The 15,284-nt window shown below is 46.1% G+C and overlaps 1 long non-coding RNA gene across 3 annotated transcripts in view; it reads left to right on the top strand.

The window, feature by feature from the left end:
- The window catches only part of Gm39496, a 37,861-nt gene that overhangs the window by 5,468 nt on the left and 17,109 nt on the right, over positions 1 to 15,284 (top strand). For 2 of the 3 annotated variants that reach the window (XR_878059.1, XR_878057.1), the window contains 3 exons: positions 5,329 to 5,387; positions 6,535 to 6,653; positions 7,053 to 7,272. The exons of the other annotated variant lie outside the window; for it this stretch is intronic. This is a non-coding gene — a long non-coding RNA (predicted gene, 39496). Of the gene's footprint in view, positions 1 to 5,328; positions 5,388 to 6,534; positions 6,654 to 7,052; positions 7,273 to 15,284 lie in introns of those variants that run through there. 3 annotated transcript variants of the gene reach the window in all.

The following is a 15,284-nucleotide window of genomic DNA, read 5'->3' as shown; positions in this document are numbered from 1 at the left end:
CTTTCTCTTGCTTGTATCAAAGAGGCACCAGCAAAGCCTTGATCTAATGCCATTAACATTTACAGGGCTGAAGGAATTAATCTGTTCATCCATCCCATCCCCATCCCATCTCTTGGCCCCATGGCTGGCGCATCCTGTGGGTTTCCCCTCTGAACTTGCAGCCTGAAGACTCCTCTTGCTTGCCCAGTGGCATAATACCAGCCCTTACTCCCTAAAAGGCACAGGTTTGCCTGGAGATGTCTGCTGGGGGCTGTTTGCAACCGTGCTAGCTGATTATCTGCTACCCCTCAGGTACTGGTAGCTTTTAATGGTCTAAGCAGTACCTTGTTCAGAGCCCCTTGATCTAGCTGGTACATCCATCTGTCTGGTGTGGGCATAGGGGTTTGTGTGTACCAATTCACGGTTGCCTTTGCCCCAGGGGATTGCCTTTATTGGATGGTTTCCATGTTACAGACAGAGAGCTGAGAGATTACACCTGGGGGTGGGGGTGGGCCTGGGCTGGAGGCATGACCAACGACCCCTGCCTGGACTACTGAAAGCTGGGCCCTTCGCTTCTAAGGGAAGACACCTCAGCAGTGACTTTGGTGCATCAGAGATAAGCTGTGGTGTTGGGTTAAGGCGTGGTAAGCAACTTTTCCAGAACTGTCCATTTTAGGGAATCCCTTTAGAACATCTAGCTACTTCATGTCCGTCAGCTTTAGCAGAGTCTGTTGTCTCCATTTAGGTGTTTGCTTAGTTTTCTCCAGATGCCACCACACCTCCCCAGGTCCTCCCTGAGATTCCTCCCTCCGTAAACCCTTTGCAAGTGTGTCAGCTTTCTGTCACCCAGACACACTCTTTCAAAGATGTCAGCCAAAAGGAAGAGGCGCTGGTTCCAACTGAGGGCCTCATGGCTCCTGGCTTTGGAGATCTGTATGAAGCTGAGCTTGTGATGGGGAAATCTGCCTACTTCATGACTGTTAGGAAACAAGGAGAGATGGAGCTGATTTGGGATCCCCAAGTCTATTCAAGAGCATATTCCCTAGTGAACCCAGTTCCTCCCACTAGGCTCCACCTCTCAAGGCTTCCATCGTCTCCCAGGATGCCACAGGCTGGAGACCAAGCCTTTAATACATGGGACAGCTATTCACTTCATGATGACCAAGAAGCACACTCGGAGGGAAAAAAAAAAAGCATCATAACTCCCTTGTGGCGCATGAAACCAGTGACCCCTGGAGACCTTTCACTACGATCCACCCCTTAAAGGTTCCACTCCCTTCTAAGCCTCAACACAGGACTATTGTGACACAAGTACTTGTGCCAGCCCTGCTTCAGGGAAACCCAAGTGAGGCATCCACTGAGACCTCCTCCCTTGCCTCTGGGGTGTAGTTCACAGTAGGGGGCTTAATCATGGGCAAAGGGTCTTAGCTTTTAAACTCAGTTAAAGCCAGCTTTTTATTGTTTGAGTGCTATGCCATGTGGTTGTGCTTTGTAAGGACTCTCAGCAGTTGCCCTCACTCCCTAATGAACAGGCCCAGTGTAAGATCTCTACCCTTAACTGCTGTAGGGTAGGAGTTGGAAGAGGGTAACCTCTTCCATTTGTGCCCTCTGGTCTGGAGCCAAGCCATGTCTCAGGTGGCTGTTGCCAGTTTCTTGAAGACTTTTTTTTTCCTCTCTGGAGAGACGACATAAGGAGAGAAGAGCCCTGATGGAATCTTGGGGTGAGCTTCAGGCCTTGAACTTGTGTAGACTAAGTTTCAGCAGGGAAATAGCTCACTGGGTTGTTTGGAAGACCAATGGTGGGGTTGGGGATTTGTCCAGACCTGGCAACCAGGAAAGTAACTTCTTTATCCATGGTTTCAGGTTTTTTCCCTACAAGAAGAGGTGTCTGGGCCAACATCCCCAAAGGCTCTGTCCTTTTCCACTTTGTGTGGGTTTCACAAGGACATGGTTTCCTAAGCTTTGTTAACTGTTCAACCTCATTCCTCGCTTCTTAGAAAATTCTGGATGTTTTCTGTGCTTCTGGTTTTCCTCTCTTTCTGTCCTTAACATGGTAGAGCCCCTAACCGAGCCAGTGACAGCAGTTTTTCTCTGGTGTGCCCTCCCCCAAATGCTCTGTTTGTCTTCTCTCCCTTCAAGAGCTTTTGCTGGCTCCCAATTAGGTTCAAAAGCAAGGCTAAAATGATGTGCCCTCCATTTTGGAGCCAGCTCCATCTCTGGCCCTTTTGTACAGATCATGGTGTGGTGGAACTTAGAACCTTGTATGATTTAGGGCCTTTGAAAGTCAGGTTCAAATGCACCATGAAGGAGGAGTTTTGATTCTGAGAAGTACAACCTTGCCCCAAGGCAGAAAATGCCTAGTTATCAGCTGTTAGGGAGCAAGGTCCTTATGTCTATTTTCACTTTAGTCATATATGCTCACTTTGGGAACACTCAGGAGATATATAGAGTCATACAGACAGACAGGGAAGGGGAGGAGGACAAGGAGGAGAGAAGAGATGAGCAGAGTAGAGGAGAAGAGATGAGAAGGGAGCAGAGGGGAAAGGAATGGGAGGAAAGAGGGGAGAGTAGCAGAGGGGAGGGGAGGGGGAAGGGAGGGGAAGAGAGGAGAGTTAGTTACCAGCTTGAAATTCATATAACCTCAGTCCAAATGCCTGAAGGAGTTAGGTCAGAAATTGCAGAATGAAATAGAATGAAAACTTGTGAAGTTCTTAGAGGCTTTTGTCAAGTCCTGTTCTGAGCAGTGACAGGGCGGGGTGAGGGAAGGAAGGATTTCCCGGAGGATCCCGGAGAGGAGTGGAGGTGGGTGAGCTAGCCTATACAGCAGTCATCTCAGGTATCCTTAGATGGAGAGAGGTTCTACACATCAGGAATGCAGTTGGTGGGGTTAAATGTGGGTTAGCAGCAATGTAGTAACCATTGTTGCATCCTCTCTGAAAAGAGTACTCTATATGCTGCCTCAGCTGTCGGGGTGAGGGGTGGCATTTGGATACTTGGATCTGAGCCATTGGGTGTACAGTGTGAGTCCTCCCTGGGCAGAGATGTTTTCAGTGTTGCCTGACTGCAGGCTCCTCAGTCCCCTCCTTGATTTGCCCTCAGGTAGCTTCAGAAATCCCTGGAATTGGATGAGGGATTGGGAATGTGCATAGGCTAGGCAGGGGGCAAGACTTCTTGAAGCGACACATGATGTCTTTCTGCCCAGGCAACACTCTCAAAGGGCACAGCTTCCCAATGGACATGGTCATCATGTTACTTACGGGAAGTTTCCCCCATTACACAACTGGTGCTTAGCTTTCTCTGCAGTGTGTGATATGGCAGCCTTGTCTACACATGAACATGGATGTGGCTGCTTGAAACTCACTCCTGAGAAGAAGTAGGTCTGTTTGGTCTTTGCATATCAGTTCAGAAAGCATACACTTGCTGAGCTGCAGATCCCTTGCATCTAGGGTTCTTGAGTGGCCAGAGAAGAAGTTTTTGGTGGGTCATCTTCTAAGCTTCCCAGAGAGGTATAAAGGACCACGAGGCTCCCTTAGGTCCTCTGGGTCTGAAGGGCCTTGATAGACTAGGTCCTTTGTGTCTGTCAGGGAAATGGTAGGAAGATGGAAGCTCTGAGCTGTGGGGGTGCCCACTGGGGGCTGAACTGTCTTGTTTTATGTACTTGAGTAGGACTCTACTCAAAGGCTCTGCTAGACCAGGCTCCCATGGGATGTATAGAAGGAAGTCTGTCCCTTTGAAGACTCACTCTTGTTTCCTGAGTGTGGTAGGTCCAACTGCTCAGGAACAGGCAGGGGGAGTGTAATTTTCTTAGGAGTGAGATAAATCCTTTCCCCATGGGGTTTGGACATTGTATTGGAGGGAGGAAGAGATGCAAGGCAACTTTGTATGAAATACCATTATCAGAGCCCCACAGGCCACCCTGACTGTGGCCACTTAGAGGCTATTCCAGCCCATCAGCTCATGTTCTCTATAGAGCATGTTACAACACAAGGGATCAATAGATGGATTCAAGCTGAGAAATTAAAGGCTGAAAATGGCTTCCATGTAACAGCCTAGGCAGAGAGAATTCTGACTAATGTGCCTTCACATTTACTTTTGGGGGGGAAACACACTGGTATGAGACAGATCTTCCGCAGATATAACAACCCAATGAACAGTGCACATGTCCCAAGTGCTCACTTGGTGACTTGCCAGAAACTGAATACACCCTTGGACCCACAACTGGAGCAAGAAAACTCCCATGGGCCAGTGAAATGGCTCAGCAGGTTAAGGGACTTGCTTACAAGCCTGAGGACTTGAAATCAATCCCTGTGACCCACATGGTAGAAGGAGTGAATTGTCTGCCTAGAGCTTTCCTCTGACCATCACATTCATGCTGTGGGGTCCCATGACACATCTCAGCATCAGGACCCCAGAGGCCCCTGGTATCTTCTTCTACTCTCTACTACCTCAGAGATAAGCACCTTCCCTGACTTTGAATACCAAGACATTCTAAGTTACTTTGTTCTGGAATTTTCTATCAAAATAGCCTTGGAGTTGGAGTAGGTATGTCTCTCTCCCTCCACATAGAGTGTGTGTGTGTATGAGAGAGAGAGAGAGAGAGAGAGAGAGAGAGAGAGAGAGAGAGAGAGAGAGAGAGAGAGAGAGAGAACTGTATCCAGTCTAGTTCTTGGCTTCAGCACGATGTGTGTGAGCTCTATCCTGTTGATGGATGCCTCACTGAGAAGTGGGGTTCCTTTACCCCCACACACACCTCCGTTCATTCATTCTCCCTGCTCACTGGCGTGGGGCTCAATTATTAGTCATAACTGGTTGAACATTCTTGGTGTAGCTTTTGGGCTACGCACCCTCAAATAGTCCATGGAGTACATCCTTCAGAAGAGAGTGGCTGGATCCCAGAGTCTGCTGACATGCAGCATCAGCTCAACCTTTTGGAATAAGAAAACATCATTAAGATGTGATTTAGGACCAAGAAACATTCCCAACACAGAACATTACAGGAAGTCAGATGAGATACCCACGAACTCGCCACAGAGGTTAGACAAACAACATTTTGTCATATTTTCTTCATTTCTTCCATATAGTTAAAGAGTCCAGATTTCTAAATAAAACTAAGCTCCTCCAAACCCCTAGGGTCAGCATTGGCTCAGGACTTGTATATCATTGGATTCTACTTGCTAGGTGTGTGTTTGTAGACACTCATATGGCCCCATCTTGAATGCTTTTAGTTTTTAAAAGGCTGGAGCATCCTGGCAGTATGGTTGCAGTTGGCTTCTTTCTCTTCAACACGGTATGTTTTCAGCAGCACAGCATGGTAATCCTGCCATAAAAGGTCTATTTCTTTAACTGCAGTGATGGACATCTATTGGTACAAATGGAGAAGACAGAGCATACTGGGATACCTTTGACAGGTAGGCGAGAAAGGGGTGTACATGTATGTGCATGTCAGGCTGCTCTGATAAACCTGAAATGCCATGGATTTCTTCGAGATTGCTAGACAGCCCAGACACATGTGGACTCAGTGAAGTTCACAGTAAAAGGAAGGTTTGTCCAAAGGCTTCAGGATGCACTCACATCAGATGCTGGGTCCCAGGAAGGGGCCTGAGGCCCAGCAACAAAGGTTTGTGGGATCAATTCTAGTCTAATCCTGGCACTGCCTCCACTGTCCTGTGTCAGTAATACCCCACATCTATGCCTTTTTCTTGGACATACAGGCACCTGTGAGCCAGGCTCTTGGCTGTGTGCAGTAGTTGAGGTCCTGGGGAGAACACGGTCAAAGCAGGCTCAGGCTTGTTGTCTTCCACAATTTCACTAGCACAGCGACCAAACATGGTATGTCCTCTGGGGACAGAGGCAAAATGAGAATGTATACACCACCACACCCCCCCCCCATTGGTTTCTCTTTACTTCCTGGCCTCTGGTCATGCCAACTCACACACAGTCTTTTGCTAAGCAGTATGCAGGATCCTAGAGAATCTGGAAGGACCTATGCTTCTGTTGTGCAGTCTTTGCTGAGAGTGCTTCCATAGCTGATCTCCTCTGTATGAGTGGGTCGATTTGGCCAGACTTTCAGGCCCCATCACTTCTGCCGTGGCTAACTTGTCTGGCGGAGGGAAGCAGGCTGTTACCAATTTTGAACGAGCATAGCTGCACAGTCCTAGGGAATTTCAGCCAGCCATAGCTATGGGGCAAGAATAAGGTGCCAGTTTCAGGGGATTTGTAACCCCCAAAGTGCTTCCCCAGACATTGACACATCCCTAACAGGATAGTGAAGTGGAAGTGTTTACGAGCTTTTTGTTGCCCTTCCCACCATTGCCTCCAACCCTGGGCACCCGAGCGTGTGCCAAGTATACAGTAAACAAAGCAAACATAAAGGCCCCAGCTTAGGGCTGGGGAGATTGCCTAGATAAATTGGTGGGCTCCAAGGTTAGTGAGAGAGCCAGACTCAAAAATGAGCTTGAGAGTGAATGATGAAGACACCCGCCATTTGTCTTCCACAGACACACACACACACACACACACCAAATAAAAATGTTGAAAAAAATCCTACATCTACAGGTGAGAAGCAGGACAAACTCTGGGGTGTGCTTTACTTTCTCAAATCATTCCTGTGGCATGAGACTATGGTGTGACTTTGAATTTGTACCCCACCCTGGCTTTCTCCACTTTTCACTTTGGTGAGTGCAACCCTTATTGGCTTCCCCCAGGAACACTTCCTTAATTCCTGAACTCTTGCCTCAGCACTTTTTAGGGGAATGGGGTCCCAGCCTTTATCATTTGCTTATATCCCTCCTTTCCCTTCCTTCATTGGGGTAAGGGGGGCATGCTGGTGGCCAGGAGTCAACTAAGAGACCTGTGAGATCCCTGCCCCTGCCACCCTGTTGGCCCATCTCTTGAGCTCTCTAAGCTCTATAGTCCTCATGTGCCTAAAATTGCTCACTGATGTGGATTTGGAGACAAGGAGACAAGGTCATGAGGGGCTGTGTAGAAAATGTCCCTAGAAGGGCAGCTGGGGGTGTGAGAAAAATGGCCCTCAGGAGCAGCTCATACATTTCTGACCTGTCTCTACCTTCCAGGGAGAGCAATTCCAGAAGTCATGGGCAGTTTTAACGTGATGATCAGCCAGCATAGCAAGATTGCTCATGCTGTAACCATCTAAATGACAAAACAGAGTGGGACAAATGCCAAGAAAACGAAATCTAGTGACCCTTGCCATAACTTACTTCTGGGAATGATTTTTTTATTTGTATTTTTCCTCAATAAAAGTTTTAATTAAAAACTATCTGAACCCCAGGGACTTACGATAAATTTGAATGCAAAGCTCCTTGGAGAACATGTCTTGGCAAAATACGTGAAACAGATTATTATTATTTATTATTATTTCCATTCCAAGAAATGGCGAACATTCTTCTGCACTTTTCCTAGTGATTTGTGGCTTCTGCAACTCTGGTCTCTGCTATAGGGAGTAGGGAGCGATGCCTTTTAGCTTTTAGAGATGCTCTGGGTTTGTGCTAATGCAGGGGAAGCAGGCATGCTCTGTGCAGCTGTCTCAGTTCCTCATTTATTACTGTGGTTCTCTGCCTTGCTGGGGCCTCTTCTGTTTGCAACCCAGATCATTCAGACTCCATTGTTTACCTCTGTAGAGGGATTGAGGTTACACCCACAGTAACGCAGAGAAAGGCGACACTGGAGCTTGGCCTGGAGTCCAGCTCTGACTTTGGGGCTGCCTGCCAAATTATTCTCAGCCCTGGGAATTACCTTCCAGCCCTGGGAACATGGGGCCTCTGTGCTGCCTGCAGAATGATTAATGTGCCTGAGACATCCCGTGTCTTCCCGGGCTCTGAGTTCAGAGTCCTGATCTACATGGTCAGACTGAGTCTCTGAGCTCTGGGGACACTGAGGCAAAGCACGGGGTGATGAAGAAAGATCAGAGGGGGGCAAGGAGGGAAGAGAGGATGGAAATATATCAAAGAAAGAGGAAGAAGAAGGGAAAGAGGAGGATGAGGAAGAGGAAGACAATAAAAATAGAAGAGGGGGGGCACACACCTTTAATTCCAGCGCTGGGGAGGCAGGCTCTGTGAGTCGCAGGCCATCCTGGTTCCAGGACAGTCAGGGACACTGAAGAGTTCTCAAAGACCAGACTCTCTGCTTTTCCTGCTGCATGTGTGCCTCCTCCTCCTCTTCATTCAAGCCTGCCACGTCAGAAGAACTTCCAGACCATATGAATGTTTTCGGTCTCTTGGGAAATTGGAAGATGGATAGGGTTTGGGACGCACTGTATTTGCTGAGAGACTGTGGACAGACTCCTGTAGGTGTGATGGCTGCTGAAGACCACCCAGCTCACTGTGTTCTTGCTTCCATACTCAGAATTGAACTCAGTTTAGCTTTATTTACTTCTTTCCATGTTCTAAAGTTATATATGTGTGTGCTGTGCTGTATGTATGCCTGTCTTCATGTAGGCATCCATATGTGTGCATGTGTGGAGGCCAGATGGAGATGCTACAACATCTTCTTCAACAGTTTTCTACATTATGTATAGAGGCAGAGCTTCACTTGACCCCAGAGTGGTAGCTTTGGGTAGGTAGGGATGGGATGGGATAACTTATATCTCCATCTCCCATTAGCTGGGATTGCAGGTGAGTATCTATTACCCATCCAGCATTTTGTGGGTGTTGGGACCTGAACCCCAGTCTTCATGCTTGCAAGTGCTTTACTAACTGAACAATTTCCCAGCCTTCCTTCCTTTCTTTCTTTTTCTCTTTCTTTCTTTCTTTCTTTCTCTCTTTCGCTCTCTCTCTCTCTCTCACTTTCTCTCTTTCTCTCTTTCTCTTTCTCTCTCTCTTTCTTTCTTTCTTTCTTTCTTTCTTTCTTTCTTTCTTTCTTTCTTTCTTTCTCTCTCTCCCCTTCCTTCCTTTCTTCCTTCTTTCATTATCTTTTCCTTCCTTTCTTTTTATTCATTTGTTCATTCATTCATTCATCCATTCATTCAATAATTCATTCATTTTTAGTGCTGCTTTCCCTGAAATGTTCTCTAAGGAATGCCTGTGTTAGGAAATGTTCCTTGGGCAGGACTGAGTCTCTTGATTAAGAGACCCTGGGAATGTCTAGTGCTCTCTCAACTTTTGCATATGCATGGCATGGTACATGCCATCTTCTTTAAGGCTTCTTGATGTCTGTCAGTGATCCAAACTTTGACTTTTGCCTTCCTGAACTTTCTCAAATGCAGTGACCATCACATCCTCCCATGGAGCCCACATAAGGTCTTATCTGAGGAGCTGCTGGTGGAACACAAACGTCTTACTCAAGGAATAGGAGGCTCACAGAAGATGGACAGCTGCATAGAAATGTTCCAAGAATACAGATATCACAGAAAGCCGAGTTTTAGTGCCAAGTAACATAGAAATAATTGTCTCACAGAAAGAACTAAGAAAGAACGACTCACCTACATGGTTAGACAGGCTCTGAACCACTGTCATTAGGCTGGGCATGTCTCAGCTCAGGCTGGTTCTATATAATAGGGCAGGCCAACTTCTTTTCCTGGGCAAAAGTTGGCCCTGGAGCTTCCAGACCTATACTGTCTCTAATTGATCGTGCTAGTCCTAAAGACATTGAGCCTCAGGTAGACTGAGAGGTGCTTGAGACATGGGTTATAATCTACATTTCCTGATAGTTCTGCTCTATCAGAACTGCTGCTAGGCACTAGGCAGGTCACTAACAAAAATTATTAGATGACTGTTTGCATGGATGCATGAATACAGTGCCTTATGGGGCTTGCCGACAATGCTGTACCTTGGCAGGGCTGAGGTGGAAGGCTTCCTGTGCTTGTATAGTTAAACATTGGGCCTGAGCATCGCATGCTCAAGATAGCCACAGGACTGAGTTCCCATCGTCTGAGGACTGCGTGCCATTAGGACCATTTTCTTCAAGAGAAGATCAAAGCCTTGAGATCTCTAGGCTTGTCAGTGATGAGGCTGGGGGTGGGTTCAGGAAAGCCTGTTTGCAAAGGGATCCAGATTATTTGGCCAGAAACACTCCATTCCATGTATCCTTTGGGCCTGCCTATAACTCCCTTCGGGGGATGGTCTAAGGAGAGAGAAGAAAGAGGAAAATATCTTTGTCTATGTAGATGGGAGGCAGTGAAAAGAAGGACAACACATCTTGAGGGTACAAGAGATCCTAGCCCCTGATTTCATTTTACACACCTGCATAGATAAAACTGGGTCCCTGCTAGCTGCAGAGGGGAAAGGGGCAAAGAGGAACCAAAGAAGCTTCCTGTCTCTTTGTCTCTCTCTCTCTCTGTCTGTCTCTGTCTTTATTTCTGTCTGTGTCTGTCTGCCCCCACCCTCTCTCTCTCTGTGTGTGTGTATGTATGTATGTGTGCACGCCTGCACATGCACGTTCCTGTGCTTGTGCCTGTATATTTGTGTATACTATTAAAGTGGCATGGCCATCTGGCCTTCCTACATGAAGGCATCTGGACTGTCTCTAAATGCCCTCTATTTTCTGTGGATGCCCCTGCCACCATGAACTGGTTTGGGCCATTGCTCTCTCAGGCTGCAAGCTGTATATGTCTCAGATTTCATGGCCGTGATGGCAGTTTACAGAAGACTGCTCACTTCCGTGCCTCCTGGATAGCCTAGAAGTTTTCCTGCATTCCTCAGTCATCCCTGAGAATTGCGAGCCTACCTTCAAAACAATGATCTGGAAAATCCTGTGGATTTGAAATAAAGAAAGTACCACTTCTCCTCCTCCCAAATAATGGGTTGGTCCTAGCTCACTAATTGGTTTTATTTTTGTTTTCATCAGTGTTTCATACATTCCAGGCTAGCCTTGAACTCTGCAAATGAGAGTGACCCGGAGCTTTTGATCCTTCTGTCTCTACCTCATCAGCTCTGAGGTTACAGGTCTGCACTACTGCACTTGGTTTGTGAATGGCTGGTGATTAACTCCCAGATTTGCTATGTGTTAGGCAAGTGCTCTACCAACTGACCTCCAACTCCAGCTCCTCTTGTTATGTTTTGAATAATCCCTGTGGCAGGTTGTACAACTGTTTCCGGTTAGTCTCCCCTTCCCTCTATCTATAGCCATTTCCAATTCTCTACTGAGATGGGTCTATTTCCCGTATCACCACTGCAGGGTTTGACTGTGCAACTTGATGTGGCCTGGAAAGTAGACAGACATGACAACCTACCAATTAGTTCTCAGCCTACACTGCAAACATTTCCATTGGTAGCCTATCCTAGAGTGCCAGTTGGTGTTGGAAAAGTTAGATGTGTGAGAAGGTCTGGGTCCAGTTCATATTAGACCAGCTGAGTTCCAGAAATGCAGCTGACTCTCAGACCTGGAGCATGGGGACAACACTAATGGCCATATACTGCTGAATAGTGAGATGGATTTCGTTACTGGGAAGTAGCTGACTTAGACAATTAGTATTTACTATAATCAACTTCTCTGACATTTTGTCTATAGCACATGCATTTTGTCTGCAGAGCAATAGTCACTGGAAAGGAGAACAGGGAAAAGAAAAGGAAATAGCACATGGAAATGCTAAGCCTACACTTTTCCTTATGAACTTGTTTCTACTAAATGTTCCAGTCAGCCCAGCAATGTTGACTTCATTTCAGAGGCCATGTGAATAACTGGCTCAGGAGCAGGGCACGTATGCCTGTTATACTTATAGCTAAGATCCTATCCCCCTAGGTTCAGCATCTCATCTTACCACTGAACTGTCTAGATATGCTTGGGAAATTTACTTTTCTTGGTTAAGCTTTTCAGTTTTCTTACCTGAAAAATGGGTTGTTCCCCCCCCCCCCCCATGGCATCATCGGAGGGTTTAAGTGAAAAAAGTATGTCAAGTGTTTGATGCAGTGCCCAGCCATTGGCAAGGATTCCTGGAACCAGTTAGCTGCTGTTATTTTTCCATATTTGTAAGAGCAGAAGCCCTGAGTGATGCTTTACAGAGATGATTCATCCTCTCGCAAATTTCCATCCATTTTTCACTATTATACCTTTGCTAAAGAAGTCTCTCCAAATCATACTTTTGTGCAGAAAAAAAATAATCTAGTGAGTCATGACCCTCGGATTGCGGTTCTGGTTCTTCCATTAGCTTGCCGAGTGACCTTGAGCAAGTCTTCCTCCATTGTCTGGGTCTCAGGTCCCCTCCACAGTGAGAGATCAGGACTGAATTCATTTCCAAGGACCCTTGACGTTCATCATTTTCTGAAGTTCCTTTGGAAAAGAGCTGGGAGAGTTGAAAGAGCTTTCACAAAGAAACCGATTATGGTTCTGGTATAATAAGGGAAGAAGCTTTTTTTTTTTTTTAAACATGGAATTGAATCACAGAACGTTTGACCTGGAAGAACCTTAGAAAACTTCCGGTCCAATGATCTCACCTTACAGAAGAGAAAGTAATATTCTAGCACCACTAAATGGCTCAGCCCAAGGGCATTAGTATATTAAAAAAAAAAAAACTTGTTGAATACCTTGGACTTGGGGTTCTGATTAGGTAGAGTCTTTCTACAGCCACCAGCCCTGGTTGTGTGTGGGGAAATGGTGAATATATATACTTTAGCCATACCTGTGCATACAGATGGCTGTGTTCGATGCTAAGGAAGAGCTGAGAGAGCTGCCTCACATAATCTTATGTATGGGAAGAATATAACAACAAGAGTTAAGTCATCTTCCTTGTATGCCAGACAACTCTTAGAACTCACCCAGTCCTCAAAATGACTATAAGTTAGGTGCTCTTAACACCATCCCAGTTAACTGGGAAAGAAGCTGGGGCACAGAAATGTTACCTAACTTTTTTCAGCTTGTACAAGTGGCAAACGGAAAAGCTGAACTGTGAACTCAAATCTTATATGCCCAGAATCTGTGTTCCTTACCACATTGTCCTGACCCTCTGAGGACATCAACAGAGCTGTCACCCAGGTGATAATAATCCAGGAGAGAACACTGGGGTGGAGAGAATGCCATTGAAAGTGGAAATGGCCTGGAGGGGGGCATGAGTGACATGTGCCCATGTGGCTGTCCAAAAGGAAGTGCATATGTCAGATAGATAGATGGATAGATAGATAGATAGATAGATAGATAGATAGGCAGATAGATAGGCGGATGGATAGATGGATGGATGGATAGATGGATGGATGGATAGATAGATAGATAGATAGATAGATAGATAGATAGATAGATAGGGATAGGTAGAGGGGAGGGAAGGATGGAGGGAGGGACGGAGAGAGAGAGAGAGAGAGAGAGAGAGAGAGAGAGAGAGAGAGAGAGAACACGTGCATGTACATGTACCTATTCTGGTAGGCCTGGGCACGTGTCAACCAATATGCTAATGTGTATACCTGTACTTGTAGTGATATCTATGTATAGGTATGTGTCTCTGTCTTCATGCCTGCTTTAGTATGTTCTGTAAGTGTGTCTATTCATCTGTGTGCTTGTGTATTCTATCTGTGTTTGTGTATATTTGCATGCGTTAGTATATGAGTGTGAGTGTGCGTGTGTCAGTCTGTATGTGTGTGGTTGTGGAATATAAATGGGATAGATAAGTGATCTAAGTTCAGATCATGAAGGAGCTCTGGGATACATACTCACAGAACTAAAATGAGTTGTTCAATGAATTGATCCCATTTGCTCATGGGTAATACTCACTGTGCACCTCTATGTGTCAGGTACTACTCCAGATGTCAAGGTAAAAGTGTGAACACTCAGAAGGAAAATAACCCATTAACTGGAAAGGTGATAGGGGAGGCCATTTGGGCAGAGGTTAGAAGAAGTGAAATCCGAAGTCTGCGGGGTTAGATGGGGAAGCGTTCCAGGCCAATGAAGCAGCAGTGCAAAGACCCCGAGGCAAATTTAAGGCCTTCAAATTGGTCATGAGGCCTGCAGTGAGATGAAGAAGGGCAGAGAGAAGGGTGTGGACATTGTATTCATAGCTGGAGCTACTTCCTGCAAGGCTCTTCAGCCTTGGTGAAGACTTTAGATTATGTCTCTTGGGCAACAGGGAGATACTGAAAAACCACACACTCCCATGACAAAAAGTGCAGTCTGGGGAGCTCTCAAGTTAATGCTCCTAGCCGGGCGTGGTGGCGCATGCCTTTAATCCCAGCACTTGGGAGGCAGAGGCAGGCGGATTTCTGAGTTCGAGGTCAGCCTGGTCTACAGCGTGAGTTCCAGGACAGCCAGGGCTACACAGAGAAACCCTGTCTCGAAAAAAAGGTTAATGCTCCTTCCATACTGCCATCTTGAAAATGAAAATGAAGGTTGATTTGTCTTTCCAATGTCACCTGCAATTCCTCTTTTAACTTCTTTTAAAAATTTATTTTATTTATGAGTACACTGTAGCTGTCTTCAGACACACCAGAAAAGGACATCAGATCTCATTACAGATGGTTGTGAACCACCATGTGTTTGCTGGGATTTGAACTCAGGACCTCTGGAAGATCAGTCACTGCTCTTAACTGCTGAACCATATCTCTAGCCCACCACATGCAATTCCTATTCTAACAAAACAAAATATCAAACCAAACAAGCAACAACAACAAAGAACAAAACAAAGCAATCTGTTTTAAGCCATTTTTATATCCCAATCAATGATTCCTTTGTTTGAAGTCCTTCCAATACAGTTAGGACTGATCCCAACCGAGCAGTCCATTTCTTAGAGCCCACTTAGGTTCTCAGTGAGAGGCGGATCACACAGGTTTCCAGACTGAAGGAGCAAATCCTAAATGAACAGGGCATGGTGCCATGTCACTCATCAAGCATGCCTTATCATCTCATTTAATCCATTCCGTGAACCCTTAGAAACATGTGCCAGACATATTTTATTCTGAGGGAGCATGAGGCTTTGAAAGTTCACACAATTAGCCCAAAGTCACACAGCTACTTAGTGGCATCTCAGCTCCAAAGCCAAAAGCATTTTCTAAAAGGAGTTCATGATTTCGCTCACAAGTGCACAATTGTGAGTGGTGCTTCTGGCATCAGTTGCTGGAGCAAGTCCATGGGCAGGTGGACTTTAGCAGCACAGAAGCTGTATATGTGGCGGTGGTGGGGAAATGTCAAGATTCTAAACAGCAGTGTCATAGTCTATGCCACCATTAATGTGCCATCTGTCTACAAGGCTGGGCTGGACTGACCTCTAAGCTAGCCATTGTTAAGAGGGTTGTTGTTGTTGGTTTTTTTTTCCCAATGTCAGTGGCTATGAAGTTGGAAACAGCCACAGGATACTCAAAACATCTACATGAGCTCTATAGAGGCCCAACTTACACATGTGAGTATCAGAATGGATAACTGCAGATACTTGA

This window comes from Mus musculus, chromosome X, assembly GCF_000001635.26.
Source record: "Mus musculus strain C57BL/6J chromosome X, GRCm38.p6 C57BL/6J".
NCBI classification, from domain to species: Eukaryota; Metazoa; Chordata; class Mammalia; order Rodentia; family Muridae; genus Mus; species Mus musculus.
Note: the sequence above shows the minus strand (reverse complement) of the source record. Positions and strands in the feature narration are given on the sequence as shown.